This window comes from Cherax quadricarinatus, chromosome 23 (genome assembly GCF_038502225.1).
Source record: "Cherax quadricarinatus isolate ZL_2023a chromosome 23, ASM3850222v1, whole genome shotgun sequence".
NCBI classification, from domain to species: Eukaryota; Metazoa; Arthropoda; class Malacostraca; order Decapoda; family Parastacidae; genus Cherax; species Cherax quadricarinatus.
This window is the reverse complement of record NC_091314.1, coordinates 1,942,924-1,948,923: the sequence shown is the minus strand read 5'-3', so window position 1 is coordinate 1,948,923 and position 6,000 is coordinate 1,942,924.

The following is a 6,000-nucleotide window of genomic DNA, read 5'->3' as shown; positions in this document are numbered from 1 at the left end:
GTTGATTGTGTTGCAAATAAGATCCGTGAACACCTTGATGAGTGCTACGAGATCCTCCCTGGTGAGGGCCTGCTTTGGAGATGGGTTCGAAACAGTGGATATTATCTGGGCTGCTGTGGTCTGTAGGGACTGCTGAGGGTTGGATTTCTTTATTGTATGCACCGTGGTCTGTTGCTGTATACCAGGTTGAGTAGCCGGGATCTGCTGGTGAGGTGCCAGTTGAGTCTGCAAAGCGCCTGTGCCGGGTAAGGAGTGCCTGCGTTGTCGTGCTATGGCCGGTGGGGGCTCGTTTAGTGCAGCCTGCTGATCGCATTGACCCGATGCACCCTGTTGACGCCTCCTGTTCCTCTTGTTTCTGTTTCTTCGTTGAGGTAGGGGTGCAGGAGGTTCTTGACCTTGACGCCTGGTTGAGGCTTCTAGGGTTGGGAATTCCTGGGCATTGACTTGGTTTAGCTGCTGAGAGATCTGCGGTATGGCAGGGTTCTCTGCACCCATCGTTTGATGATCCGTCGTAGCCTGTTGCCGAGTTTTTGGCGTCTTCCAGACTTCTTGAATTCTGGCGAGCCTCTCGGGGCATCGAGGATTCCAGGCATGGTGTTTCTGCCTGCAGTTCGGGCATTGTGGAGTGGGTGGCGATGCATTTTTCAGCTTGGTGATGCATTCCTCGGTAGGGTGGTGCTGGCTGCAGACACCGCAGATTACTCTGTTCGGACATAGTGCACCCAGGTGTCCATAACGCTGACACTTGAAACAGCGAACTGGTTCTGCTGTGAAGGTCCTGACATCGTACCTGCCCCAAGAACCGAGGTCCAGCTGGGATGGCAGTGGTCCTACATGCTGAATGAGAACCTGTCGGGTCGGTGCGTTGCCTGCCGTCTTTGCCTTGAGACGTTGAGATGAAGTGACAGGATGGAGCCTTTATATAGCGCCAACAGGTGAGACGTAGGTCACTAGGAGAGGTAAGAACTCAGATGTTGGGAGGTCAGGTCCTTCTCAAATCCAGCCGTTCTCACTAGTAGAGGTTGTAGAAGTTGAGTGTAGGTCTGTACCAAGATACCCTTGTGTTGCAATGTCTGACAGATTGAACATTAAAATGGTATAAAATACCGACAGGTTGTTAGGTAAGACACATATGCAACAGTTAGGTATCTTTATTTTGAAACGTTTCGCCTACACAGTAGGCTTCTTCAGTCGAGTACAGAAAAGTTGATAGAAGCAGAAGATACTTGAAGACGATGTAATCAGTCCATCACCCTTAAAGTTTTGAGGTGGTCAGTCCCTCAGTCTGGAGAAGAGCATTGTTCCATAGAATGAAACAATATGGAGATGAAGTGACAGGATGGAGCCTTTATATAGCGCCAACAGGTGAGACGTAGGTCACTAGGAGAGGTAAGAACTCAGATGTTGGGAGGTCAGGTCCTTCTCAAATCCAGCCGTTCTCACTAGTAGAGGTTGTAGAAGTTGAGTGTAGGTCTGTACCAAGATACCCTTGTGTTGCAATGTCTGACAGATTGAACATTAAAATGGTATAAAATACCGACAGGTTGTTAGGTAAGACACATATGCAACAGTTAGGTATCTTTATTTTGAAACGTTTCGCCTACACAGTAGGCTTCTTCAGTCGAGTACAGAAAAGTTGATAGAAGCAGAAGATACTTGAAGACGATGTAATCAGTCCATCACCCTTAAAGTTTTGAGGTGGTCAGTCCCTCAGTCTGGAGAAGAGCATTGTTCCATAGAATGAAACAATATGGAGATGAAGTGACAGGATGGAGCCTTTATATAGCGCCAACAGGTGAGACGTAGGTCACTAGGAGAGGTAAGAACTCAGATGTTGGGAGGTACAGACCTACACTCAACTTCTACAACCTCTACTAGTGAGAACGGCTGGATTTGAGAAGGACCTGACCTCCCAACATCTGAGTTCTTACCTCTCCTAGTGACCTACGTCTCACCTGTTGGCGCTATATAAAGGCTCCATCCTGTCACTTCATCTCCATATTGTTTCATTCTATGGAACAATGCTCTTCTCCAGACTGAGGGTTGTTAGGTAAGACACATATGCAACAGTTAGGTATCTTTATTATGAAACGTTTCGCCTACACAGTAGGCTTCTTCAGTCAAGTACAGAAAAGTTGATAGAAGCAGAAGATACTTGAAGACGATGTAATCAGTCCATCACCCTTAAAGTTTTGAGGTGGTCAGTCCCTCAGTCTGGAGAAGAGCATTGTTCCATAGTATGAAACAATATGGAGAAGAAGTGACAGGATGGAGCTTTTATAGCGCCAGGAGGTGAGACGTAGGCCACTAGGAGAGGTAAGAACTCAGATGTTGAAAGGTTAGGTCCCTCTCAAACCCAGCCCCTCTCACTAGTGGAAGTTGTCGAAGTTGATTGCAGGTCTGTACCAAGATACCCTTGTGTTGCAGTGTCTGACAGATTGAACATTAAAATGGTATAAAATACCGACAGGTTGTTAGGTAAGACACATATGCAACAGTTAGGTATCTTTATTATGAAACGTTTCGCCTACACAGTAGGCTTCTTCTTACCTAACAACCTGTCGGTATTTTATACCATTTTAATGTTCAATCTGTCAGACACTGCAACACAAGGGTATCTTGGTACAGACCTGCAATCAACTTCGACAACTTCCACTAGTGAGAGGGGCTGGGTTTGAGAGGGACCTAACCTTTCAACATCTGAGTTCTTACCTCTCCTAGTGGCCTACGTCTCACCTCCTGGCGCTATAAAAGCTCCATCCTGTCACTTCTTCTCCATATTGTTTCATACTATGGAACAATGCTCTTCTCCAGACTGAGGGACTGACCACCTCAAAACTTTAAGGGTGATGGACTGATTACATCGTCTTCAAGTATCTTCTGCTTCTATCAACTTTTCTGTACTTGACTGAAGAAGCCTACTGTGTAGGCGAAACGTTTCATAATAAAGATACCTAACTGTTGCATATGTGTCTTACCTAACAACCTGTCGGTATTTTATACCATTTTAATGTCCAGACTGAGGGACTGACCACCTCAAAACTTTAAGGGTGATGGACTGATTACATCGTCTTCAAGTATCTTCTGCTTCTATCAACTTTTCTGTACTCGACTGAAGAAGCCTACTGTGTAGGCGAAACGTTTCAAAATAAAGATACCTAACTGTTGCATATGTGTCTTACCTAACAACCTGTCGGTATTTTATACCATTTTAATGTTCAATCTGTCAGACATTGCAACACAAGGGTATCTTGGTACAGACCTACACTCAACTTCTACAACCTCTACTAGTGAGAACGGCTGGATTTGAGAAGGACCTGACCTCCCAACATCTGAGTTCTTACCTCTCCTAGTGACCTACGTCTCACCTGTTGGCGCTATATAAAGGCTCCATCCTGTCACTTCATCTCCATATTGTTTCATTCTATGGAACAATGCTCTTCTCCAGACTGAGGGACTGACCACCTCAAAACTTTAAGGGTGATGGACTGATTACATCGTCTTCAAGTATCTTCTGCTTCTATCAACTTTTCTGTACTCGACTGAAGAAGCCTACTGTGTAGGCGAAACGTTTCAAAATAAAGATACCTAACTGTTGCATATGTGTCTTACCTAACAACCTGTCGGTATTTTATACCATTTTAATGTTCAATCTGTCAGACATTGCAACACAAGGGTATCTTGGTACAGACCTACACTCAACTTCTACAACCTCTACTAGTGAGAACGGCTGGATTTGAGAAGGACCTGACCTCCCAACATCTGAGTTCTTACCTCTCCTAGTGACCTACGTCTCACCTGTTGGCGCTATATAAAGGCTCCATCCTGTCACTTCATCTCCATATTGTTTCATTCTATGGAACAATGCTCTTCTCCAGACTGAGGGACTGACCACCTCAAAACTTTAAGGGTGATGGACTGATTACATCGTCTTCAAGTATCTTCTGCTTCTATCAACTTTTCTGTACTCGACTGAAGAAGCCTACTGTGTAGGCGAAACGTTTCAAAATAAAGATACCTAACTGTTGCATATGTGTCTTACCTAACAACCTGTCGGTATTTTATACCATTTTAATGTTCAATCTGTCAGACATTGCAACACAAGGGTATCTTGGTACAGACCTACACTCAACTTCTAGTTAGTTTAAGTTAGTTAGTTTAATATGTTTATTATGCACCCCATACCCATCCTGTGGGCGGTAGTCAAAAGATTACAGAGGTACATAATGGGTCCAGGGACTGGGCCTCAAAGTTTTGATAGCTGAGCAAGCTACAGAGGCAATGAACTCACAATTTACAAAGGTAATGAACTCACAATTTACAAAGGTAATGAACTCCAGGTAGGTCTAGTCACAATCATTACAAGTTACAAAGGTATTTACAGATTACAGAGGTACACAATGGGTCCAGGGACCGGGCTCCAAAGTTTTGATGGCTGAACTAGGTACAAGGTAATGAACTCACAAGTTTACAACCTCTACTAGTGAGAACGGCTGGATTTGAGAAGGACCTGACCTCCCAACATCTGAGTTCTTACCTCTCCTAGTGACCTACGTCTCACCTGTTGGCGCTATATAAAGGCTCCATCCTGTCACTTCATCTCCATATTGTTTCATTCTATGGAACAATGCTCTTCTCCAGACTGAGGGACTGACCACCTCAAAACTTTAAGGGTGATGGACTGATTACATCGTCTTCAAGTATCTTCTGCTTCTATCAACTTTTCTGTACTCGACTGAAGAAGCCTACTGTGTAGGCGAAACGTTTCAAAATAAAGATACCTAACTGTTGCATATGTGTCTTACCTAACAAGAAGGATCCTCAGTAACATCCCTCGTTCAGTTATATGGATGCGGTACGTTGATGATATTTTGGTCATTGTACCCAAAAATCTTGACGTACAGGGCATCCTCAACACCATCAACACTCTGGAACCTACTATTAAATTTACACTAGAGGAGGAGAAGGAAAACCAATTACCTTTTCTCGACGTTCTCTTACGCACAGGGGAAAACAAACTTTATTTTAAAGTCTACCGGAAGCCTACCTACAAGAACGATCTTCTACATTTCTTCTCTCACCATGACACAAGAACTAAAAGAGGGGTAGTTATTGGCTTCTTTCTGAGTGCCTACAGAATTTCCAGTCCGCAGTTCCTCGAAGAAGAATGTACATACATCACCAACTCTTTTAGTTCACTACACTTTCCCCTACACTTCATACGTGACTGCAGGAAACGTGCGACACGTATCCTCAGCAAGACCAACACCTATCAAATAGAAGAAAAGCCTCCAAGTTACATCGTTTTACCGGTCAGCAACGTTGCCACTAATGTTTCAAAAATGTTTGACAGAAAACTGGCTAAAATATCTACCAGCTCTTCAACTACCATTAGGAACCTGATACAAAAACCCAAGCATGATTCTGGCACAAGTGCAGGAATCGACACTATACCATGTGGGGGGTGTGACAAAGTATATGTAGGGAAAACAGCCAAAACTCTGGACGCATGTGTTCAACAAAGAGACAATGTTGGACACCTCATGAAATTCAATGAAGCTAAACTAGTTATTAAAGAAGACGACTTAAGACGGAGAAATGCATTGAAGCTGCACTAATTTCTGTCAGTAACACTATAAAGCAAAAATCCGATAGTTACAGTATTTCAAAACTACTAAGCAAGAGGATATTACCCATCCTGGGAACTGGTGTTACTTGATGCCAGCAGGTCCCTCTCTAGCCTCACCTCCTTAGTTCCATTACTACTACTACCACCTGTACCCACGCGTCACCTCACCTGACTCCTGCCAATATATATATATATATATATATATATATATATATATATATATATATATATATATATATATATATATATATATATATATATATATATATATATATATATATATATATATATATATATATATGTGTGTGTGTGTGTGTGTGTGTGTGTTTTCTTAGTTTTCTCTGTATTAGGACTGAAGAAGTCACTCGTGG